We start from the raw sequence: 25,407 nt of genomic DNA on the forward strand, positions 1-25,407 counted from the left end.
ACTCGCCTGCCAATGCAGGAGATGCAAGACACATGGGTTCTATCCTTGGGTCAGGGAGATCCCCTGGAGGAGGGCATGGCAACTCACTGCAGTATTGTTGCCTGGAGAATCCCATGGATGGAGGAGCCTGGTGGGCTACAGTCCTGGGGTCGCCAAGTTGGACATGACTGAAGTGATTTAGCATGCATGCACTACAAAAGGAGCCTGTCCTGTTCCTGTCCCGTCCTACTTCCTGTGTATTCCTTTCCTACTATGCTCTTTGCTCATGAACTTCCTTTAGATAGAGAGCCTGAAATCTGTGATTCCTTCTAACCTTCTGTGACAGAGAAAATATCCCTTTACATAGGGAGCATTCCAGGGACTGTAAACCCTATAGCCCAGTCTGAGACCCCTCCTCTGAATCTAGACCTTCTTAATCTGGGAACTAATGTATTCCCTTCCCCTTTGCTCCTGCCAACAGCTCGGATGCATCACTTTGCTGCAGATGTGTGAGGTATGGCATTCTGGCAGGATTTATTTCACACAACTGTGCTAAAGAGTTTCTGGATTTCAGACGATCCTCAAGTATTTTGGGAAGGAGAATATTATGCCCAGGTGAAAGACAGAAAACTGAGGCCAGAATGACATATTTTTGAAAGTGAAAGAAACCTTGAAAATCGTCAACCTCCTCGTGCAGGTGAGGAACTAGATTAAGAAGGAAAGTGACTTGGCAAGGTGGCCAGCACCAGATCTTAGGGCCCTGGATGGTCAGTCTCCATCAGTAAAACAGCCTGTGAACAGGTCCAGGGTTTTGTTTGTCCATTTGTTTGCCTTTTCAGCATAATTCTCACTTAGCCTGCTCTTCAGAGAAACCATGAGTGGGACAGGAGTTGTGTGGATTCAGACTCAGAGTCCTGGGTCTGTCATCAGTTCACTGTGCGTGGCACCTCAGTTTTCTCATCTGGAGAATGTTCTTCCCTGGACCAGGGTGCTGAGTTTGAGTCCCCAGGGTATTCTGGATGAGCTTACAACATCTCACCACATCCCGCCGTCAAAGGACATCAGAGCCAGATGTAGCCTTTGCAACTTAGCTGATCTCAGCTTGGCAGCTGCCATTTTAATTCCCCATCAATAATTTAATTCCTCCTGCTGGAGACCCTGACCCATGCGTGTGGTCTCAATAAATTGATGTGCCAGAATTACCCTTTCTTAAGGCTGTTCTCGGCAGCTACGAATGGGCAGTTATCTGGGTGCTTTTGAATGCGCCCCGGAGTCCAGCTGAGACAAGTCTACCATGGCATTGTATTGTAAGAGCGTTTCACTCTGTTCTTTAACCTTGATTTAATTGAGGTTGGAACTTTATGCTGAGTCTGAGGCCTTCCCTCAGCAGGAGGATGTCCAGGTCACATGGACCTGACTGTGTTACAGAGCGTGGCGTGGGAGGGAATGGGACAGCACAGTGAGGGTCTCAGGGGGTGGTGGACCATGCAGTGGACAGACCTTTGGCTGTGGTGGGAGAAGGCTGACTTCGCCATGGCCGTGCACATTGGCATAGATTGCTGGGGGAGACACCCAGCTTAGATGCCTAGAGATATTATGATTTGTTCATTCACTCATTTATTTACTTCTGCTCTCACTCACTCAAGAAACGTATATTGACCATCTCTTTGTCAGATGATAGGGGCACGCCCTCCGTTTTGTACAGGAGAAAGGCTTTGTCATGCTGCATATCTTGTCTTTATATACAGCAGGGCACTTAATGTCCTTGGGGAGGGGAAGGGAAGGAGGACATCTGCCTTAGAGTGGGTGCCCCAAACCAGACCTAGGACAGGCATTTGGGCTCTGGTGGTCGATTTGGGAGTGATTTCAGGGCACACAAGTCAGAGTGTAAAGAATGAAGCAGGGAAGAGAGTGAAACCAGCAACAAGGAGCATCATTGAGTGGGTGCACCTCTGTGAGCCACCAGGGCTCAGTCCCTCTGGGGCCCTCTGAGGAACCACACGGAGACACTTGAGAACCATCCTCGTGGTGGCTGGTGGCTCTGGGGTCATTATCCACTGAGCCTCATCCTCACAGTGTGCACGGTGCTCCCAGGATGTGTTAAGTCCCCTTCACTTAGACTTTGTGATGTTGGAGAAAGCCCACAGGCAGAGAGGAAGTGAAGAGGGGCAGTCATTTGAGGCAGGAGGCTGTTAGTGTTCCGGGAGCCGCCCATGGCTGCAGGATGACTCGGAATGGGCCAGGGGACATGAACTGAGGGGACAACAGCATCTGCTGCAACGTTTTAGGAGAGGAGACCCACCCAGTCTTACAGGGTTCTCATAGGTCCTAGGAAGTATTGGATACTGACAGATGGAGGAATCCTTGGAAGGTGAATAGAGAAGCTCAGATGTTAGACACTGTTTGTCATGATTTCTCCTCCTCAATCTCCTCATCTGCAAATAAGGAGGCCTAGAACCCAGACTCATCTGGGCTCCTGCCAAGCCGTCTTTGCGAATCACTCTGAGAGGGGTGACTTGAATCAACAGCCGGGGTTTTCAGTGCCATTTTGGCAAGTTCTCAGAAAAATCTTTATCTTTGCACAGCAACCAGATGGTTCTCAACATAGATCTGAAAGAGGAGGAGGTGAGGAGAGAGGCCAGGATGAGAGGAACCAGAGGAAGCTCAGAGGGTGGGGGTGGGGAGGGGGAGCTTCAGAGGAGACTGTGTGACAGACAGACGCTGGGGGAAAGAGGCTGGAGCAGCAGGGATCTCTGAGCTCTGGGGATCAGGCACGGAACCCTGCTTCCAGCTCTCTTCAAAAGCAAATGCATTCAGAGAACACATAATCACAGCCCCAGAAAGTGCAGGGGTTACTCTGAAATGAGAAGGAAGTGCCATTCCCCAGCAGCCTCCCTGTTTCACCCAAGAAGAGAGCTGCTTGGAGTGTAGGTGTGCATCCCCGTCCTTAAAAAGGCCTCTGGGCTCCTGCTGACTCAGCGGCCCCCCACACACCCAACACCACACAAGAACTCAACAGACAAGGAAGCACCCAGCAATGCCTTCTGTAGGCCTACTGTGCATGCTGGCCCTGTGCCAGGGGAAGTAACTGATGGTAGGGCTCAGGGAAACAGAGCCTGAACTAGCGTGGGTGTGCAGATGGCAGCCTGGTTCAGGTCCAGAAGGCGTTCAAGCAGCTGATGTGATCCACCCGCATGCTGGTGCATGTGTGAATGGTAAGTCACCTCAGCTATGTCCAACTCTTTGCAACCCTATGGACTGTAGCCTGCCAGGCTCCTCTGTCCAAGGGATTCTCCAGGCAAGAATACTGGAGTGGGTTGCCATGCCCTTCTCCAGGGGATCTTCCTAACCCAGGAATTGAATCTGCATCTCCTGAACCTTCTGCACTGTAGGCAGATTCTTTACCACTGAGCCACGGGAGAAGCTCCACATTGGCTGGTACTACAGTGGAATTTCCATGAGCCCTGCCTTAGGAACACTGTGACAGTCCTATGCCCAGTATATAGCAAGGAGGTAAACACAGCCAGACGTGCATCCTGAAGCATACCCATCCAGGCAAGCTGACCTCTAGTCAGACTGTAAGAAATGAATGAGAGTTCATTGTTGTTTAAACACTATATGGGGATAGCTTGTTACACAGCCATGGCTGACTGATACAAATGCCTAGCATATGTTAGGCATTGGGCTTAGCACAGGTATCCCGGAGGTGACAGGATTCACAAATTTCCTGCCCTTTTGGAGCTCATAGTCTGGTTGGGACACAGGCAATGAACAAACCTCCAATGGATTAGTCATAAAACCTAAAATGAGGGAAATATCCTGGGAAGTGCCCCAGAGAGGGATAAGGAGGCCAACTTTGGTGGTCGGGGAGAGTCACTGGAGGAGAGGACCTGTGTGCTGAGACCGCGTGATGAGAAGAGACTGAGGTAAAGAGCTGAGACGAGTGTGTGCGGTAGAAGCAACAGCGGGGCAAAGGTCCTGTGTACAGGGACTCGCCAACCAGAGTCAGAAGAGGCAGACAGATGGCTGCAGGAACAACAGCAATGGAAGCCAGTGTTCACCAAGCATGTGCTAGGGGCTGTTTTTACCCTTTTACTGAAATGATCTCATTTTATCTTGATGACATACCAAAGAAGAAGTAGGTGTGTTAGTTGGAATTCTTTGGGTTGAAAATTACAGAGACCCAACTCAAACTGGCTTCACAAAAGGGGAAATGGAGTGACTCATAGAGGTGGAAAAAGAGCACAAATAGCTTTAGGCAGAGCCGTATTCAGGAACTATACTCAGGTCAGTGGAGTCCCTCTCTCTCTTTCTCTGCCACTGCTCATTTGACTTCTTTTTCTGTGGGGCCCTCTCTCCCTCTGTGGCTGAACTTTCTCAAGAGGGAGCAGAGGAAGCAGATGTGAGAATCACAACTGTCAGCGGCTCCAAGCTCCCGTCATCCCACGTGGGGACTCTGGAGGGAAGAGAGAGCACTCTCTCAGCATCCACACGTATAACCCTAAATTTCCTGCTCATTCCCCTACCCTATCATGGATTCGTCTAGTCTGGGCCTTTCACTCCACCTGTGTACCTAGGTTGAGGACTGTGACAGATAATCCTATCAGATTTGTGTGTGCTAGGATCTAGAATGTGGGTAGCAGTGATGAAAATGTCCCTAAAAATAGAGTAGAGGGGGTTCAGTTACCAGAAAAAAGGAGATACTGAGTAGACACAAACAGTAGTTTTAAAATTATTTCTATTATATATGTGTATATATATATTTGCTTTTTATTATTATTCCAACTTAACAAGTAAGAAAGATGAGTCTCAGAGAATAAATGATATTAGTTAGCAAGTGGTGAAAGTGAAGTCGCTCAGTCGTGTCCGACTCTTTGTGACCCTAAGGACTGTAGCCTGCCAGGCTCCTCCTTTCATGGGATTTTCCAGGCAAGAATACTGGAGTGGGGTGCCATTTCCTTCTCCAGGGGATCTTCCCAACCCAGGGATCGAACTCGGGTCTCCCGCATTGCAGGCAGACTCTTTACCGTCTGAGCCAGTGGCAAAACAAAACGTCAAATCCATCTCTGCCTGACTCAAAAGCCCCATACTTCTAAACATCAGGCGCTAAACCATTCAACCAGCCCCTAACCCTGAGACCTCAACAAACCTCAACTCATGATTCCAACCCAAACCGGAAGATTCTCAAAGCTCAGCTGCACAGGCGCCCGCAAGGCTCCAGAGTTTGCAAACCGAGTCTTCACGATGGCTTTAATGTGGAGCTGCTTTGCTTCCCTTTCCGCGGGGTGTGAACACACGGCGGCAACAGGCTGTCTCTTGTTGTCTAAGCAGCGCTGAGAGTGAATGTATCAAAGGGAATAGAGACCACGGTTGTTATTGCCAGAGGCGACATTAGCCAAGAGTTGGAAAATACATGAAGGGCACTGGAGCGTGATCTGTTTGTCATTTGAACATGCTTTTGAAACAGCAAAGCACGCAGCCTCCAACAGGCAGACACAATTGTAGTCTCTCTTCCTGCTCTTGGCTGTCCCCTGGGCTGCTTCCCAGCAGCGACATCCTCTTTTTACCTCTCCTGCCAAGCTCAATCTGTTAACTTTCATTTAAGGGGTGATTCATAGCCATACAGCTCATCAAATCTGGAAGGACCTTAGGGAGCCTCCAGTCCAACCTTGCTCATTTAACAGATGAGAAAACAGAGCCCCGGAGAGGCTGGGCACTGGTTCAAGTCAATAAGTAAACAATGGGGTATATTATATGCCAGGCTCTATGGTGAGCACGTCCATGGAGCTTATCACATTTAATCCTTCTGTGATAACCTGTGAAGTGTTACTGTCTCCCAGCTTACTTTCGGGGAAACTGATTCTCAGGTTAAGTACCTGCTCAAGCTCACATAACTTGTAAAGTAACAGAGTTGATTTTTAAACTTATCTGTTGTTGTTACATGGCTCAGTTGGTAAATCTTCTGCCTGCAATGCAGGAGACCTGGGTTCCATTCCTGGGTCGGGAAGATCCCCTGGGGGAGGAAATGGCAACCCACTCCAGTGTTCTTGCCTGGAGAACCCCATGGACAGAGGAGCCTGGCGGGCACAGTACATGGGGTCGCAAGAGTCAGACAGGACTTAGCGGCTAAAACACAAACACATACAACACATCAAAGCTCAAGCCACGAACCACCGTGCACACCACGTGTCTATCTGCAGTTTCTCTTCTCTCCAGCCCTGTCCTTCGTGTCCATTTTGACCTCTATTGACCCCTTGTCACCTGGCTTGCAGCACCTGCCGTCATCAAAGGGAGGCTCCAGAGGAAAGTTGGTGGGTGCAAGGAGGGGTGCGTTGGGTGTTCTTCCTTTTTCCCTGGCATATCCGAAAGGCAGACTTTCCTGCTTCTTTGGTGTTTCTTTCCATGTGCACTGGCTTCTTCCCACGTTAAGTGGCTCTGGCAGCTGTGGGGTCGGTGATCACGGCAGTAGCAGCAGCGTCACTGGCACCTCCAGAGCCAGCAGGAAGTGTGGCCCCCAGTTCTGCTAACAGTACCTTGTTCCTAGGGGTGGTAGCAACTTCCTGAAATTACTGACTTCTTGATTATCTCACCTTCAGTGTTTATTCATGCAGCTCTCTTAATACGGTGATAGGCAGTTCCCCAAATCAAATCTCTAAATTTGAAAATTTTCTGTGGCTTCCCCAAGTGGACCCTGGAGGTTACAGCACGTGTCCCCAGGAGTGACTGCAGGAAACAAACCATCAAGAATGGAACTTGGGGATAAATTAGGAGGTTGGGATTAACATTTACACACTACTGTGTATGAAATAGATAACCAACAAGGACCTACTGCATAGCACAGAAAATTATACTCAATATTTTAAATAACTTATATCAGGAAGAATACCAGATTGGGTAGCCATTCCCTTCTCCAGGGGACCTTCCTGACCCCGGATCAAACCCAGATCTCCAGAACTGCAGGCAGATTCTATATTGTTGGAGCTACCATGGAAGTCACCAAAGGAAAAGAATCTGGAAAAAAAAAAAAAAATATATATATATATGTATAAACTGAATCACTGTTTGTATACCTGAAACTAATACGACATTGTAAATCGACTACACTTCAAACAAAGAATGGGACTTGGGTTTTGGCTGGCTGGTAAGTGGGGGTGACCTCATTATCAGTGAACAATGGAGCCCTGGGACTCCCTAGATGCAATGACATCAAAATTGCCTAAATAATAAAAAAAAAATGATCAAAGCTGCTTTAATGATGTGGTTGTGTGCAATACAGTGCCAACTGAAGGCAAAACTTTGTCAACCCCATGGCTGCTAATTTGACCATCATGGTAATATCGATGACTATTTACAAAGGTCATAGGATGTGATGATTACTTATGACTAATGCCTGTTTCAGACGGTAAAGTGTCTGCCTGCAGTGCGGGTTCGATCCCTGGGTTGGGAAGATCCCCTGGAGAAGGAAATGGCAACCCACTCCAGTACTCTTGCCTGGAAAATTCCATGGACTGATGAGCTTGGTGGGTTACAGTCCATGGGGTCACAAAGAGTAGGACACAACTGAGTGACTTCACTTTCACTTTCAATGCCTGTTTCAAATAGTTTACAGAAAGAAATTCAGGAGCTCAGAGTTTTAAACTATCAGCCCAATGCATGATTACAGAACTGTGTCATGACTCTCAGGATCCCTTATCTTTGGTAGCCACGGGACAGATATGGCTGAAAATCTGATGCCAAACTCACTCACATGAGTTCCAGAATCACCATCTAAGCTGAACCCAGGGCTTTATGTGAAAGCTTTATGTCAGTTCTCGTATGTGAAAGTTAAGGCATTTGCTGGGTTAGTAGAGGGACCCTGAGAATGGGCATGAGAGCTCAGATGAATCAAAATGTCTTTTTCTTCTGCATTTCTTTGAGACTCCCTTTGTCATCAGAAGCAGTTGTCCTTCCCTGGTCTAAGGAAACTAACATTCATTTCTTGAAGATCTTATAATAATAAAAACTTAGAGGTGGTAATTCCAATTACAACCCCATTCGCCTTGCCTTATTGGCCTGTGTAGAAAGCAGTCATATCTTAGAAAATGATTGTGGATTATCATAAAATGAATCAGAGAGTGAAGCCAATTGCAGCTGTGGTTGAGATCAACACTACCCCGGGCCCTGTGGAAAATAAACATCATTTCAGGCACTGTTTACAGTTATTGAGCTGGCAAATGCTTTCCTTCTCTATAGTAATTTGCAATGAGTTAACTTTATCCTGGAAGGCATGTCAATACACCTTAGCTTGAAGTAGGGCTCTCTTGGCTCTCCTGATTTGCCATAATCTAGTCTAAGGCGCCTTGGTCATTTTACTATCTCATGAAGCATCACCCTGATTCATCAGTTTGATGACAGCATTCTGACTGGAAGTGTTAATCAGGAGGTAGAAGTAAGATAAGTGCCTTCCTACAGTGCATGCATGTCGGATGGGTGGGAAATGGAAATAAACCCCATGAGTAATCAGTGGCTTGTTACTTTGGCCAATGAGTCCAGCAGTATAGACAACTGGGGGATAGATCATCCATAATGAAAAAAGTCTCTGTGCCTTGCACCACCTACCTCCAATCAAAATTACCAGATAGCACGTAAAGCTGCCAGTTTTGAGTAGAGCCCAGAGCAAGAAAAGCATCCACAGCAGGTCCAGGCCGCAGTGGGAAATGCTTTGCCACCAGACCTTTTGACCCAAGGGATCTGATGGTCACCAGAGTTTATGTGACAAACACGGATGCTGTAGCAAGTCTGGCTAGTGCTAGTAGGGATTCAGAGTGAAGAGCCTTACTTATCTGAAGTATAAACAATCCCTCTTCTGCAGAGTGTCCCCTATTTGACAAGTATTCTCTGGTTTGCTTTGGGGCCCCAGGGGAGACTGAACACCTAACTGTGGAAAAAGTGATTGCATCTGAGTGCTTATGACAAACAGGTCAGAAGGATGGCCTTATACAAAAGAGATCCATCTTCAAATGAAAGGAGTCTGTGCAAGTTTAAGTTCAAGAGAGTTTCAAGGACAAAAATAAGTTATGCAAGCGAGTGATTTATCCCACGGCATGTACTCCTAATGATTTCTTAGTTTTCCCTCAACTCACATGGGTGGTCTCAGGGGAGGTTCCCCAAGATAGGGTAGAAATAGCAGAAAACACTTGAGCTTGGCTTACACGTGGTTCTTCATGCTCTGCTGGCACCAGTGGAAGTGGAAGTGAAATGAAATGCAGTAGCACTAGTCCTTCTTGGGATTAGTGGGGGACACTCTGCAGGAGAGGGCATCCCTGAAGGGCAGAGATGAAGGGGCAGTCTGTCAGGGAACAGAACGTCAAGTAACACCTTTGTCTGCTCACTTGGCTTGAGGGGAGAGATGGCCAGAGGCAAATATTTCCCTTAGTTCATGGGCTGGGTCCAAAACATGACATGGTGACTAGGAAAATCATAAGATGGGAGTGCTGGTGACAAGGAGATTTGGGGAAAAGATAGGCTTTGAGGTCTCTTGGGATGGCAGGGTGTACAAGAGAAGCTCTGCAGAAGACACCATAAATAATCAGTCGAAAAGAGATCCATCCTGTGCATGTGAGCTGGCCTGTGTCCCTGGACGCTCAAGTGCTTGCGATGCTCCCGGGCATCATTGCCATGGTGACAAGAATAGATACTATGCATGGTCTTAACAACATGAGCTTTCTCTTACCCAAGCCTAATCTAGACATAGCCACTAATGAGTGCCCAATATTTCAATATGAGTCTAACACTGAGCCCTTAATATGGCAACATTTCCTGGGATGACCAAGTAGCCACTTGGTGACAGGTTGGTTACTTTATATCCCTTCCATCAGGAGGGGGCAGGCATTATCTTTGAGGAATACACCCTAATATTTCTATCAGTTCCTCTAACTATGGATCTACAGAATATCTCACTATTATCATGATGTCTCATGTAACACTGCTTCTACCTAAAGAACAGATTTTCTAGAATGAGATATGGACAAGGGGCTCATGCCTGTGAAATTCACAGTATGCCTCACATTTCTGTGAAGGAGCTACAGTGAGTGAATGGGAGAATGGCCCACTGATGACTCAATACAGGGCTGCCCAGGAAAGAGCATCCTGCAAAGTCTATGTGGGTCCTACAGGATGGGGTACCCATACGTGGCCTGTCCGTCTCTTAGCTGGGACTCTGGGTCCAGGAATCAAGGAGTAGAAGCAGGAATGTTTGTTTGCTCCCACTATTATACCTAAGAACTCACAAAAATTTTGATTTCTGTGCTCTGATGATTAAAATATAGTACTTCCCAAGAAGAGATGGTTTCACCAGGGAATGCCACCATAGCTCCTTTGAACCAGGAGCTGAGAAGGCCACTTGGTCAACCTGGTTTCTTCATTTTCCTGAAACACCAGGTAAAGAAGAGGGTTCTGAACTGGTTGGGGGATTGGTCCTGATTACCAAGATTAAACTGGCTGCAGGCAACAAAAGGGGGCATAAACCTAAGGGTTTCTCTGGCTGTGTCTAGCAGTGAAATGTAGTAGAAGACTACATATCAACCCCATAAAGGCAGACCCACAAGAAACTTAAATCTTTTATGAAAAGAGTTTTAAATTACCCATGCGTTAAATAGAACTGACCAAGCAGGGAACCATTTGAGGGCCAAAGGATCAGGAAAAGGGTGGTAGGAGAAAAGAGTTGTAAATATTAACTACAGCCTGTTGATCAGTTATGATGGTAGCAGTTATGAATATTTTATTTCTTGATATTTACGTATATTAGCAATTTACTATAGATGGGATGCTTGTGTTTCCTCAACATTCACATGCTGAAACCTGATCCCCAGTGTGATGGGATTAGGGGGTTGGACTTTGGGAGGTGATTTAGGTCATGAGGATGGAACCCTCATAAATGAGATTAGTGTCCTTATAAAAGGACAAGAGCTCCCGTGCCCCTTATACCATGTGAGGACACAGAGAAGATAATCATGTATGAATTAGGAAGTGGTCTTCACTAGACACGGAATCTGCTGGTGCCTTGATTCTTGGACTTCTCTGCTTCTAGAATTGTGATGAATAAACTTCTTTTGTTTTTAAGACACCCCATCTAGGGTAATTTCATTACAGCAGATCAAAAAGATTAAGATATCATTTGTTTTTTGCCATTCTTTTTTTCTGCTATTTTATATTAGAGAGTCCCTTGGTCTGCAAGATCAAACCAGTCAATCTTAAAGGAAATTAACCCTGAATATTCATTGGAAGGATTGATGCTGAAGCTGAAGCTCCAATCCTTTGGCTACCTGATGCAAAGATCTGGCTCACTGGAAAAGACCCTGATGCTGGGAAATATTGAAGGCAGGAGGAGAAGGGGGCAACAGAGGACAAGATGGTTGGATGGCATCACCGACTCGATGGATGTGAGTTTGAGCAAAGTCCTGGAGATGGTGAAGGACAGGGAAGCTTGGCGTGCTGCAGTTCACGGGGTCACAAAGAGTTGGACATGACTGAGCAACTGAACAACAACAAGGATTTAGATCATTGTAGTTTTTCCATAAACTGAATATCCAGGTGAGACTGTGATAAAGTCAGAAGAATTCTCAAAACCCAGAGTTGAAGAAAGCTGCTGATGGAGCTTAGTGTCTTCCTTCTCCAGAAAAGAACAGAGCATATGTTCCCTTATAAGAGAGTTAACCATGCTGGGTGGAAGCATGAAGCTGTAGTAGTTGTTCATGGATGTGGGTGGAAGGGTGAGCATGGGTGCTGAGTGGTCAAGGAATGACAAACAGAATATCTTGGTGTTTACCATCAACTCTATTCCCATTCTTTCCTCTCTCCAGATTGGAGGGATGGACTTTGGAAACTACATTGCCCATCATCCTTTGCTAGCAGCCTTCCTGTTACATCATTCAGTGGGAGGTGTCAACGGAGAGGGGCAGGTGGAAGGAGGAGGGAGGCCATTGCTCTTCCATTCTCTTTCTGGAGGTTTCCCTGCAGTGGAGGGTGACTATGGACTCAACAGATGTGTTCCAGCAGACTTATGGTAAATTAATTCATTCGCTCAACACGTACTCACTGAGATACAGCACTGAATGGAACACAATTTCCGCCTGTAAGGAGCTCACAGTTTAGAGAAAGATTAGAAAACTATAGTCCACCAGCCAAGTCAGGCCTGCCCACGTTATGCATGGGCTGCAAGCTGAGAGTCATTTTTAAAGTTGTAAGTTATTGACCAAAAAAAAAAAAAAAAATCAACAGAAGAATATTTTGTAACACATGAGAACTACATGGTTTATATTTTAGTGTCTATAAATAAAGGTTTTTTTTTTTTTTTTTGAGCACAGCCAGGCTAGCAGAGCTGAGAAATTGCAAGAAAGATAAGACTATTTAAAGCCTAAGTTATTTGCTGTCTGGTCCGCTATCAAAAAAGTTTGCCTATCCCTGACGCAGAGGGTAAGACAGAGTGAGGCAGGGAGTGAGGTGAGAGCCCCTGGAGCCTGTACTGTGCCCTGCTGGAGGGTAGAGGAAGGCAAGACCACTTCTGGTGGGAAGGAACAGCTTCCAGGCAGAGGAGACAGCTCCACAAAGGCCTAGAGCCATGAACCCCCACGGCTAGTCTGAGATGGTTGTTTAGTGTGGAGTGAGAGGTGAGGGAGAGCTGAAAAAGCCAGACTGGAAAGGAACTTCAGTACCCAAAGGTAGGGGTGAGACTCATGCCCGGAGTAGCAGAGAGACATTGCTCCATGGAATAGAGGATATTTAGGGCAGGGGACTTTGGCTACAGAATGAAGGAATTGCCGGGGGATGTGACAAATAGCAGGAGAGCACTTAGAAGCTGTGTGACCTTGGACAGGCCCTTAACCTCTCTGAGCCTTCCTCATCAGTCTGCTGAGGATCACAATACCCTCCTCTGAGAGCTGTTGGGAGGACTAGAAGAGCTGATCTACATCATGTATTAAGGTGTTTGGTTCCCAGTGGTTGTGGAGAGCGAGGCCATTACTATTAAAGTAATGAGAACAGTTCTGCAGGGGCAGACCTGCCACCCCAGCTGTGTGCTCCTTGCGGGTCAGCATGCTGGCTGATCAATTCACGAATCCTGAAAAATGGACAGAGCAGGAGAGTTAGTTCCTGGGGACCAAAGAAGGAAAGATCAAAGGCTGATTTGCATGACTGTCCTGGACCCCAGGAGAGACCCAGGGATGGAAGTTGCTGAGAGAAGGAAACTTACACCCTCAAAGGACTTGTCATATTGCCTTCAGACAGTAGGGCTGACAAGGGACCCCAGTTTTCTCCACCTGTCACTGCTGGCTCTGGGACCTTGTGAGGATGTCCTCTGGAACATCAGGGGGTTCGAGTGGAGGACTACTCTTTTACTAGAAGCGTCTTAGGCATCCTTCACAGGCCACGGATCCAACTCCTAGGAGCCAGGAGTCCTGTCTCACCAACGGGCCCATGAACACCCCTGTCCTGGCCTTCACAGCTCTCATTCCTCTGCCTCCACACTACCCAGTGGCCTGGACCTGACCCCACTTGGAGGGAAGCCTGCCAGACAGTGCCCACTGGGCCACCTGGCCATGTAGTGTGACCCTGCAGGTTCATAAAAGCCATGGTTCTAGGACTGGGTGTGTGGGAGAGAGACCCTGGGGAAGCCAGAGCCATGGCAGCCGGCAGAAATGAGTGACCATCCCCCATCTGGAGGTGAGACCACATTTTCAAACTTCAGAGCTGGAAAGGGCAGCAGGGCCCCAGCCCCAGGCAACCACTTTATGCGTGTACCCAAAGAAGTCAGTGTCGGAGCCAGGACTAGAGCTCAGGGCTCAGGACCCCCCATCCGGGGCTCTTTCCCCTGGACTCCTCCCCTAGACTCTCCATCCATCTGGGGCGCCTTCCCAGACTCCCCATCCATCCAGGGCTCCTCCTCTGGACTCCCCATCCACCCGGGGCTCCTCCCCTGGACTCCCGATCCATCCGGGGCTCCTCCCCCGGGCTCCCCATCCAACCAGAGCTCCTCCCCTGGACTCCCCATCCATCTGGGGTGCCTTCCCAGACTCCCCATCCATCCAGGACTCCTCCTCTGGACTCCCCATCCACCTGGGGTCCTCCCCTGGACTCCCCATCCATCCAGGGCTCCTCCTCTGGACTCCCCATCCACCCGGGGCTCCTCCCCTGGACTCCCCATCCATCCGGGGCTCCTCCCTCGGACTCCCCATCCAGGACTCCTCCCCCTGGACTCCCCATCCAACCAGAGCTCCTCCCCTGGACTCCTCATCCATCTGGGGCTCCTCCCCTGGACTCCCCATCCAGCCTCCTTTCCTTGACTCCGCATCCGGGGCTCCTCTCCTGGACTCCCCATCCAGCCTCCTCTCCTGGACTCCACATCCGGGGCTCCTCTCCTGGACTCCCCAACCATCTGGGGTTCCTCTCCCGGACTCCCCATCCAGCCTCCTCTCCTGGACTCCCCATCCAGCCTCCTCTCCTTGACTTCGCATCCGGGGCTCCTCTCCTGGACTCCCCATCCAGCCTCCTCTCCTGGACTCCACATCCGGGGCTCCTCCCCTGGACTCCCCATCCATCTGGGGTGCCTTCCCAGACTCCCCATCCATCCAGGACTCCTCCTCTGGACTCCCCATCCACCTGGGGTCCTCCCCTGGACTCCCCATCCATCCAGGGCTCCTCCTCTGGACTCCCCATCCACCCGGGGCTCCTCCCCTGGACTCCCCATCCATCCGGGGCTCCTCCCTCGGACTCCCCATCCAGGACTCCTCCCCCTGGACTCCCCATCCAACCAGAGCTCCTCCCCTGGACTCCTCATCCATCTGGGGCTCCTCCCCTGGACTCCCCATCCAGCCTCCTTTCCTTGACTCCGCATCCGGGGCTCCTCTCCTGGACTCCCCATCCAGCCTCCTCTCCTGGACTCCACATCCGGGGCTCCTCTCCTGGACTCCCCAACCATCTGGAGTTCCTCTCCCGGACTCCCCATCCAGCCTCCTCTCCTGGACTCCCCATCCAGCCTCCTCTCCTTGACTTCGCATCCGGGGCTCCTCTCCTGGACTCCACATCCAGCCTCCTCTCCTGGACTCCACATCCAGCCTCCTCTCCTGGACTCTGCATCCAGGGCTCCTCTCCCGGACTCTACATCCAGGGCTTCTCTCCTGGACTCCCCATCCAGCCTCCTCCCCTGGACTCTGCATCCAGGGCTCCTCTCCTGGACTCCCCATCCAGCCTCCTCCCCTGGACTCTGCATCCAGGGCTCCTCTCCCGGACTCTACATCCAGGGCTTCTCTCCTGGACTCCCCATCCGGGGTTACTCCCACCACGCCTCCCTTTCCCCCATCTGTCACTGCTCTCAGGCAGGTGTAGGCACAGCCCCAGATGGCATCTTCCATCTTGGGCAGGTATGTGTCTCAGTCATGGTGTGATGTCTGGTTCTTATTTAAATGAACAGCGTGGGGAGGACAGAATTATGGCCCAGGAGAGATGAGAATGCCTTGTGAGCTGAGGTGTATCCGCCCCACCCCTAGACTCCCTGTCAGTTCTGAAGCCAAACTCAAGGGCAATTAGATTTTACATATTTTCACTTTTCTACTTCAATAAATATTGCCTGTGAAAACCAATTGGCATTTTCTCTACTTAATGCATAATAACTAGTCTTATAAATCTAAATTATCCCTATAAATCTAAATTAAAGGCCCAGGTTTAAGTGAATTGAGGACATGTAATTAATAAAGTGCTAGCATTATCACCATTACTAATCTGTTTACTTCAAGCCAAACTTTCGTTTTCAAAGGAATTTTTCTTTGCTCTGTAGTGGTGGGAGGAAGGAGGAGCCACGGGGGCCCTGGGCAATTTCCAGGCTTCTGCAGCAGCCGTTGTTTGCCTTGTTTGTTAGGATGACCTGCCGGGGTCATCTTGGGATGAGAATCACTTGGACTGTACTCTGGCTCCCGGTCCCCAGACTGGACCACTTTAAGAGACAAATGGTGCTCTAGTTAAGGGGCCTCTGGGTGGCCTCACTGTCCCTGCTCCAAGACTGGTAATTGGCCATCGCATCCTCACCCCCACATCTAACAATAAGTAAACCTTACCTCTTCAGGCTGTCCCCAGCTTTTCCTCCAAGCACAGTCCCTCCCTTCTTCCCAGCTGTGCCCATCACAGTCCAGGGAACCATTTGTCTAGTCCAAATTAATGCAAGAGCCCTTGCCTTTCTCTGGTCCTGGCTCCATCCTCCCAACTGCACCCACACTCCATGCAGCAGCACTGGGATCCTTCTAAATGCACATCCCACCAAGTCTTCCCATGGCTTCCTGCCCCCCAGAGTTCCTCACTGCACTCAAGGTCAAGGCCAAACTCCTCCACATAGCTCCCAAGGTCCCTTGGGGTCCAGCCCCTGCTGCCTCCCCCATCTTCTCTTTTCATGGTCACTCCCAACTCCCACTGCCTCCCTGGACCATGCTGACCCACCTGCCTTCCCCCCAGCTCTGCCTTTCACCTGACGTGGCTCAGCCTCCAGACCCACCCTTCAGAGAGAGGATCCCTGCTCCTCTCCTCCCTGGAAGAACAAGTAGGTGAGTTCCATGACCCAAATCCCCAGGAGTCATTTGGGACCCTGGGTTTTGCTCTTTTTTTTTTTTTAAATAACTTAAAGATTATTACAAAAAGGAAGCATTTGAACCTCCAGCCATGGGATGGGAAAAGATCCTTGGTCCACAAATGAGAAGAGGCTTCAGTCTCCATTCCACAGCAAGCTCTTGTGTTCCCCATTTGGGGCTTCTGCTTTCTCTTCTGCAATGGGGACTATGAGCTTGGCACTGTAGGGGGTCCACCTCACTCTAAGTCTCCCACGTGGTACCAGGGAGACCTCGTCATCTCTAGACCACCACAAAGCCTGTGCTTGAAAGATGGTAGCCCCCACTAGCTATTGAGCACCTGCTGTTTGCCAGGACCAGAGCTAAATGTTTACCAACCACTGTTCCCCTCAGCTTCCAGGAGAGTCCTGCCCACACATGTCCCTACTACCCCATTTCCAGATGAGGGATGTGAGGCTTAGACAGAGATCCAGAGTCACCAGCTGGATGTTTAAACCAGGATATTTAAACTCTGGAGCCCAAGTTTCTCCCACATTCACCAACTGTGAGACTTTAGGCAAGGGGCCACACCTCCGGGCGTCAGCTTCCCCATCTGTAAAATGGGAATGCTACAGTAGCACTTTCTTCCCTCAAAGGGCTGATGTGAAGCTTAAAACAGGTCAAGTGTGAGATCCAGAGCCTAACACTGGGCACACAGCAAGTACTCAATAAATGCTACCTATTATCATGCTCAGCTTTTCTGAGAAGCCCTGATTTGTGTAGCAGAGATGGAAGCTGGAAGAATGGGTCCTCTTGGCTCCTCCCAGTTCTCACATGACACGTCCCATATCCCAAACCCTGTGTCATTTGCTTTCACTAACGTGGAACGCACTTGGCAAGCTTAAGCCTGGACTAGTGTCTGATTCAGCAAGTGAGATGAGGACCCTTCTCCCAGAAGCTACTTTGAGAAAAGTCTCAGCTGATGAGTTTGTACAACTCTGAATATTCATTGGAAGAACTGATGCTGAAGCTGAAGCTCCAACACTTTGGCCACCTGATGCCAAGAACCGACCCATGGGAAAAGACCTGATGCTGGGAAAGACTGGGGGCAAGAGGAGAAGGGGGGCCTGAAGTAAGGGAGGGGCAGCAGAGAATGAGATGGTTAGATAGTGACTCAATGGACATGAATTTGAGCAAACTAAGGGAGATAGTGGAGGACAGAAGAGTCTGGTGTGCTATAGTCCATGGGGTTGCAAAGAGTCAGACATGATTTAGCAATTGAATAACAACAACCCCTTAACCTACTGTGGGCACTGGTGTTGATCTGATCCAAGGAAGTCCTCCCCGTTACCTGGCATTTGCTCTGCTCCCTGGTTATTCATTGACACACACCTGCTCTGCACTGGGCGCCATAGAAGGCAGGGAAGACAAAGTAGAGCCTGAATTCTGAGCTTAGTCTCTAGTCTTGCAAACAAACGTGCATTGAGAACATGGCATTCCACAAAGGATGGACCATGATATTCCAAAGGGGGAAATGTGTGTGACTGATTCAGGCCAGCAGGTCGGGCCTTTTCCCACCCCGCTCTCCCCTGCAAGAGGAGCCGGCCAGGTAGGCAGGTGACAAGAGACAGAGTGAGATGCTGTTGATTAAGGAAAGATCCTGTCCCTGCTGACTGTCTAGAAATGCCCCGAATCTGTCACTACAGTCCCTCCTGCTCCTCTCTCCACCTGGATTCTTCCAGAAAGACCTGCAGGTGAACGTGGCTGATTCCTCCCCAGGGCATCTGTAGGTCTTGGCTCCTGGGGCCAGTTTGGCAAAGGCCTGAAGACCAGGGAGGGACAGCTGGCGTTTAGGCCAACAGGGATGGGAGATGCGCGGGATGAAGGTTGAGCCACACTATGCTGGAATGTGACCAGCAGGGTGTGGCCCCTCCTTCTCATCGCTGTGGGGTCCAGATTGTTAGATGTTCTAATTAACAGCACTGAGAATTAAACTTTATCCCCTGACACGAGCTCACTCCCCTGAGAGCGTTCCGGCTCAAATACTGATTAAATATGAAACGGTTCCATCTTCTGAGCAGAAGTCAGGGAAGCACAAGCCAGAGATGGAAGCTGTAATTAGTAGCTGATTATGCTGTGTGAGTTATTAAAAGATAAAATAAAATGAAAACCAACATCCTTCAAATAAAAACAATTAACAACGCCCACAGTTATTTCTGCCCTAGTTAAAGGGACACGGACTTGTTATTCCTCATACCTTCCTGTTTTTTATAGATCCAATATTCATCCAGGTTATTTCCTAAGCACCTACTATATGCCATGGATACTGGGGGCGGGGTGGGAAATAAACGAATCAGGCAAGGTGCTGGCCTCTTGGGGGGTCACAGTCCATAGTGGGACATCAGCTTTCAAAGAAAAGTCCTAACAGATGTGTGGCCATACCTGGAGATGCAGCAAAGCATGCCATGTACATGAAGTAATGTGGGAGGATCATGCAGGGGGCTAACTCAGATGGGGGTGGGGGGTTAGGAGCTGACAACTGAGTTGAGACCTGAAGGAGCTGGTTACCTGAAGAGTGGGGGGTGGGGGAAGTAATCTACAGAGAGGGAACAGCATGTGCAAAGGCCCTGGAGTGGGAAGGAGGGTGTCAGAGGGAAGAAGGAAGGGCACTGGGGCAGAGTGTGATGAGGAGGAAGACTGAGGAGGGGGAGGAGGAGGAGGGAGCAGCCAGAACCTGCCGGGCTCTCCACCTTACCTGGAAGGTTAGAGAACTCAAGGTTCTCTAAGCAGCACCGAAGGATTTGTAGTAAGGGAGGGGCCTGATCAGTTTGAAGATTTAAGAAGCTGCTCCTCCAGTTCCTCCTTGGAGGCTGGAGGGGGAGCAGGGGCTCAGGGAGGAGGAGAAGGGAGTTGTCCAGGCAGGAGTCAATGGTGGTTTGGACCAGAGTAGTGAGGAGGGGATGCAAAGCGGGGGTCGGGGGTCCAGGGGGTGGTTTGGAGGGTGAATCGCCCCATCTTGGGGGTGATGGGTGTGGAGGTGAGAGAGTTGTCATTAGAGCACACAGGTTTCTGACCTGCGTGAGAAGCCAGGAGATGGAACTGCCATAGGCTGAGTGAGAAGGTGGACAAGGAGCAGCCTGGAGTGTGGAGATGAGGCCAGGGTGGTACGCGGTGTGTGTGGTTCCCGAGCGTTGCAGAGAAAGAGGTGAGAGGTGGCAGCTGGGTGTCTGGAGAGCCCCACCAGAGACACCCCTCCATCAAGGGATCTCAGTGTGTGCCTCCTGGGGAGAGAGGACGGATAGGGGGTGCGGGGGAGAAAGGACCAGGACTGAGAGATCATCCTCATCCTTCCATCCTTCCCAGGTCCAGCCCGAGGTCTCGGGGTGGGCAGGAAGGGCACCTGGCTGTTCCCAGAGCCCTCAGGGGAGGCTGAGGTGGGGACCTGACTGCAGGGAGGTCCTAGAGAGGTTGAGGTTTGTGTTTCAGGACCTTCCCACCCTCCCACTTTGTGGCTCTGACCTCCCCCTCACGGCCACCCCCGTTACCCACCGCCAGCTCTTGCTCCCAGCTTATTACATTCTCCCAGGCAGGGGCACGGAGGCCCAGAGCTAAGGTGGAGAGGCCGCCAGCTCCCTGCCACTGTAGGCTGCAGTTCTCTGCAGTCATCACTGCCTTCCCCCAGGAGCTAAACCACCCCCACATCTCCCTCTTGCCCACTCCCCAAGATGCTCCTTGGGTATTATGTTCTTCTCCTCCCTGGGCAGGAAGGGCCCTGTCTATTGGCTCAATATGATCCGTTACACTTGTTTATAAGCTTTCTAGTTTTTGAACCTGAACATTCCCATCAAATCACTGGTCTCTGCTCTTCCTTTTCAAAGCTTTTCAAAGCCAAAAAAAAAAAAAAAAGACACACAGAAAGGCTTGTTTTTACTGTTGTGCCATCAGAGTCCCATTTTCCATCTGTCTATCAGCCCCCTCACTCAGGCAGCAAGTTCTTGTCCATGCGTGTCCTGTGCTGAGACCTGCACTTGGAGATGGGCTGACCTACAGCCTGGCCTGGGCCTGCTCCCATCAGTGCTCAGCCACGCGTGAGTCGGTGAGTCTGTGTGTCTGAGGGTGGGGGCTGGATGGCAGCAGGCATGGAAAGTGATGATCGCAGATCAGTATGATCAGCACAGCTTAATCACCATTCATTTCTGATGCAGCAGACATTTTGATCACCTACGATGCACAGGCAGTTTTAGGCACTGGGATTACAGCTGTAAACAAAAGGATTCAAAGCATTGCTGCCCCCATGGAATCCCTGGTCTACTGGGGAGACAGATGATAAACCAGCACGGAGTCTCTCAGATTGTGGTATGTGCTATGAAGGGAAGAACAGCAAAAGGGGTGGGGAGGGGTAGGAAGCCCAGGGAACCTTGCTGAGGAGGTGACATTTGAGCAGAGGTGTGAAGGACGGGAGAGTGTGACTTGTGTGACTGTCTGAGACTTACGAGCAGAGGGAACAGCAAATGCAAGGGCCCTGGGGGTGGAAACACACTTGGGATAATCTGAGTAACAGCAGGCTCTGCCTGACAGAGGAGATGCAGAGAGACTTGGCTGGACAGAGAAAACCCCATCCCTGTGTGGGAGAGGGTGCTGGAGTGTTCAGGGAGGGCTCCCTGGAGGAGCCACTCTTCTGAGACTTGAAGAATGAGCAGAGGTGGCCACCTGGTACATCCCACCTCTTTACTGTTTGGAGTCCCAGTTAGAGATTAAGTTCCATGAGGGCAGAGATTTCTGTCTGTTGTGTTCGCTGCTTTATCAGCAACACCTAGAGTGAAGTCCTTGACATAGTAGAGACTCAATAAATATTTGTTGGATGAATAAATGAATGAATGAATAAACAGCTTTAAAAGTAGACCATGAGGCAGACTTTATCCTCAGAGAAGGGCTTTTTAGGGGGGAGTGACTTCGAGGGGTTTGACTTAAAAAGATCTTCTGTCCACATTGAAGGAGACTAGAGGCTGAGAGGCAGAGGAGGTTGAGCTGCCCCGGAGTGTGAGCTGATGGGTCTGGACCAGAGCAGAGCATTGGGGAGGCCAGATGGGCTGGGACATGGAGACCTCAGGAGGTTTTTGTGTTTGCTTAGCTGTGGGGAGTATGGAGCTGCGGGCGCTGGGGGCAAATACCCGATTTGCTGGTGTTGGGGGCTGATTGAGAAGACAGAGCAGGCCAAAGGGACCTGCAGTTATCCAGGTTACACAGTGTAACAGTCACACAGCAGTGACTAACAGGAGGAGAGTGAACTAGAAAAGGGAGCTGGGGATGAATGGTGGGTGGCGGTACTGTGGAATTTTCTGCAGAGGGATATTAGATGTAGAAGTGATGCTGATCCAGGAACACAAGCGAGGGGAAGAGGTCTGATTGCTGATGTGCTGAGGGGTGAATCCTGGGGCCAGGTCACACAGAAGCAGGGTGGGGTGGACCTGGGAGAGCCACCAAATAAAAGCAGGAATCCCCCCGTATGGGGGACATGGCACTGGGTTCACATGCAGGGCCCATAACTGAGCCCAGAGGCTGTGGCCAGACCAGACCACTTCCCTTCCCTCCCTGGCACTGTGCCCACTGTCACATATGAGAGGCCTGGGGGGCAAGGAGGGCTTCTCAGATGGCTCCCAAATCCCAGGCTGGGGCCCCACTATCCTCAGGGGGATGGCCCTGCTCTCCCTGCCCTCCAGGGCCTGAGGAGGGAGTGGGCCAAAGCCAGCTCTTGCCTTCCTTTCTGGTACCTCTTCAGTCTCCAAGACTTGCAGCATGTTTTATTGTCTATAGCGCTCCTCCTCAGCTTGCAGAGACCCTGCTCTGATGGTAAAAGGCATCAAAGTTAAAACTTATGCCCTTGTTGCCTTGAGAGCAGGGCTGTCTGCAAAAGCTGATCCCCACAGCCTCAACTCTGACCCAGAAGAGAGTGAAGGAGCAGCCGCCCGGCTTCCCTAAGAGAAATAGGGGCTGAGCCCAGGGCGGCGCCCTGAGCAGTGCATACAGACGCTTCCGGAGGGGCTGACTTTGGGGTGGGTGTGAGCTTGTTCCTGCCTCTTCCCGTCCTGTGCATCTTGGAGACAGGCACTGGCCCCCTCTGAGCACCGGATCCTCACATGCACACAAGGATGCTGGGAGTGCTGAGGGGGAGGCTGGGCAGCTCTTAGCTCGGGGCCTGGTGCATTGTGGGAGCCCTGTCCATGGCAGCCGCTCCTGAGATCCACTGACTCTCCTTCTTAGTCACCGAAGCACCTTGTCTCCCAGGTCTGGTGCCCACAGGGGGAGTTTCTTTCTGCAAAAGAACCGATCACAAGTCAGGGCCCCTGGGTATCCTGTTGATACTATGACCGCTTTGCTAGCTGGCTTCATCATCCCCACACTACAGATGACAAAACTGAGGCTGGAAAAAAGGGGAAGAGGTTTGTGCAAGGCCTGGGGCTGGAAACTGGATTTGAACCCCTGTCTGCTGCTTTCAAAGCTGGAGCCTCACCAGGACCGTGTCAGGATCCACCACTCCCCTTGGAGGGATCAGTAGGAACCAGTGGGCAGGAACCAGGGCAGGGTCAGTCCAGAATGGAAGTGGGTTGACCCAGGGAGGACGAGGCCTCTGCCAGCTGCCACCTCAGGAGTCAAAACTCCTGCTGGCAGGTTTCCTCTTAGACCCCATCCACCCCTCCAGCCTCCAGGGCCCCCGGTGCACAGCCTTAAACCTGGGTCCTGCCTGGGAGTCCTACTCTGACATCTCAGCGGAGGATAGTGCATTCAGCTTCACAGGCTGAGAAAAAAGCAGAAACGTCAGCATCCCTGATTTGCATCAGAAACAAGTGGGGCTGAAGGACGCCTGGATTTAGTCACCCCCTCACCTGGTCATGGATTTCACAGCCCATGACACCCACTGGGGCCCAGTTGTGACAGCCTCCCAGCTGCTCACCTGGGATAAAGTCATCTTCTCTCCCCAGGGGTGGGGTGGAGTGAGGATGGGACCCAGCTGCATCCAAAGGGCTCTGGTTGCCATGGAAACAGATGGCTGGGGAAGGCAGGCCCTGAAGCAGAGGCCCTCGGCCAGGCTCCAGCCTCTAGAGTTGGGTCCACCGAGCCCAGGTGGGGTTCCATCACAGTTCCCACTGCACGGATGGAGTTGCCCCCTCCCCACTTCAGGACCCCGGGGTAGGTCACCCAGGCTCCTGAAACAGCTGCATCTGCCCCCAGGTCCTGCCAGCAGAGGTGAGAGGAGCAAAGGCTGAGTCTGAGCCTTTGGGGTCAGAGACAGCAGCTGCCAGGACTGGACACAGGCTGCCTGGGGGCATGGGAGCAGGGCACACCCAGGACTCTGGGCTTACAAAGGTCCCCAGAGGCCTTGGGCTCAGCTTTCTCCTTTTCTGGATGGGCGAGCTGAGGTCTTGAGGGTGCAGGGCACTCACAGACCCCCAGCATCAGCACCGACTCCCTGAGGATGCTTCTTCCCAACAGGCACAGCCCCTGACACTGGCCAAGCCTCTGGTGCCTCTGCCATCCTCTGCCTCCCCAAGCAGGTGGATTCTGGATTAGACATGTCATGTGGGCACTGAGCAGCAGCTGATCAGAAACCCAACTGTCTTACAGGCCCACTGGGCACAGAACTCAAGTCTGGAACCTCCCCTGATGACTGAGGCTGGTCCTGGATCCTCTGGCTGCTGGTCTGCTCTGTCCAAATTGATCATCTGGAACCATGGCTCCCAGCCACCTTCCTCGGCCCTGGCTGGGATCTGCAACCACTGACTACCTTGGTCACCTTGGATGTCCTTCTGCCCACAACACACACTCCATTATGGTGTTAGAACCCCCCTTTTCCCTGACCCTGTCTCTCTCAAACCTATTTAGTTCATCAGTTCACATGATTTTTATGGGGTGGTCTAGGCACAGCCAAGCAGGACCTCCCATTTTCCAGATGCAGTGATTGGATCAGCGATGTAACACATGTTGCCAGCTGGTTCAGTCAGTTACTTCTGAGATTATTGCTACAATGGCGAGGAGAGAGGCCCTCTAGGTCTTTGCAGGGGAATAAATCAGCTAGGGATGGAGCCTAGAGGATCACAATAGAGAGATGCTGGGCATCTGAATCCCTGTGGCATCAGGTGAGCACTGCATCCAGCTGCAACTTCTAGAATCTTCCATTATAAGCCAGTAAGACAAGAATGGCTCTCTCGCTCTCTCTCCCTCTATGATACACACACACACACACACAGACACACAGACACACACACACACCCTTTAAAGAGGCACTTGGCACATAATAGGGTGCTCAGCAAACACTTCCTAAGAACGTGAGTGGCACATCCCACTGGGAGCAGCAGGGCATTTAAGTGAGTTCCTAACAGCATCTGCTGAGTCACTGTGTGGGGAGACACAGGTGACCCCTCACACATGTCTCACACGTCCCATCCCCAGAGCTGCGCCCCCCAGCCTCCAAGTCTGTCACAGCACAGGCAGGTCTAACTTCTCAGTGGTACATCTCCCATCACAGCAAAATACACGTAGGAGCTTCGGAGACGTGTGTTTACTGTTGCCTTCTAGAACACCTTTGCAGTCTATAAACACACCACGCCTGACCTTTTCTCATGTCCCAGCATGAGCGAATCACAGACTCCCCCATAAACTAGAAACCATCAGGGGGGCCTGGATGAGATTTGGGTGCCTTTAGAACACGTGTTCCCACCAGGGATGCACCCTTAAGTCACGTGAGGGGATCCTAAAACTGACCCATGTCTGCCCTGCCCCCACCAGGCTGTGATTAGTCTTGAGTGACACCAGGCTCCTCTTCAGATGACTCAAATGCTGAGCCATGACTAGGAACTATCAGTTA

This window comes from Bos taurus, chromosome 2, assembly GCF_002263795.3.
Source record: "Bos taurus isolate L1 Dominette 01449 registration number 42190680 breed Hereford chromosome 2, ARS-UCD2.0, whole genome shotgun sequence".
Lineage (NCBI taxonomy): Eukaryota > Metazoa > Chordata > Mammalia > Artiodactyla > Bovidae > Bos > Bos taurus.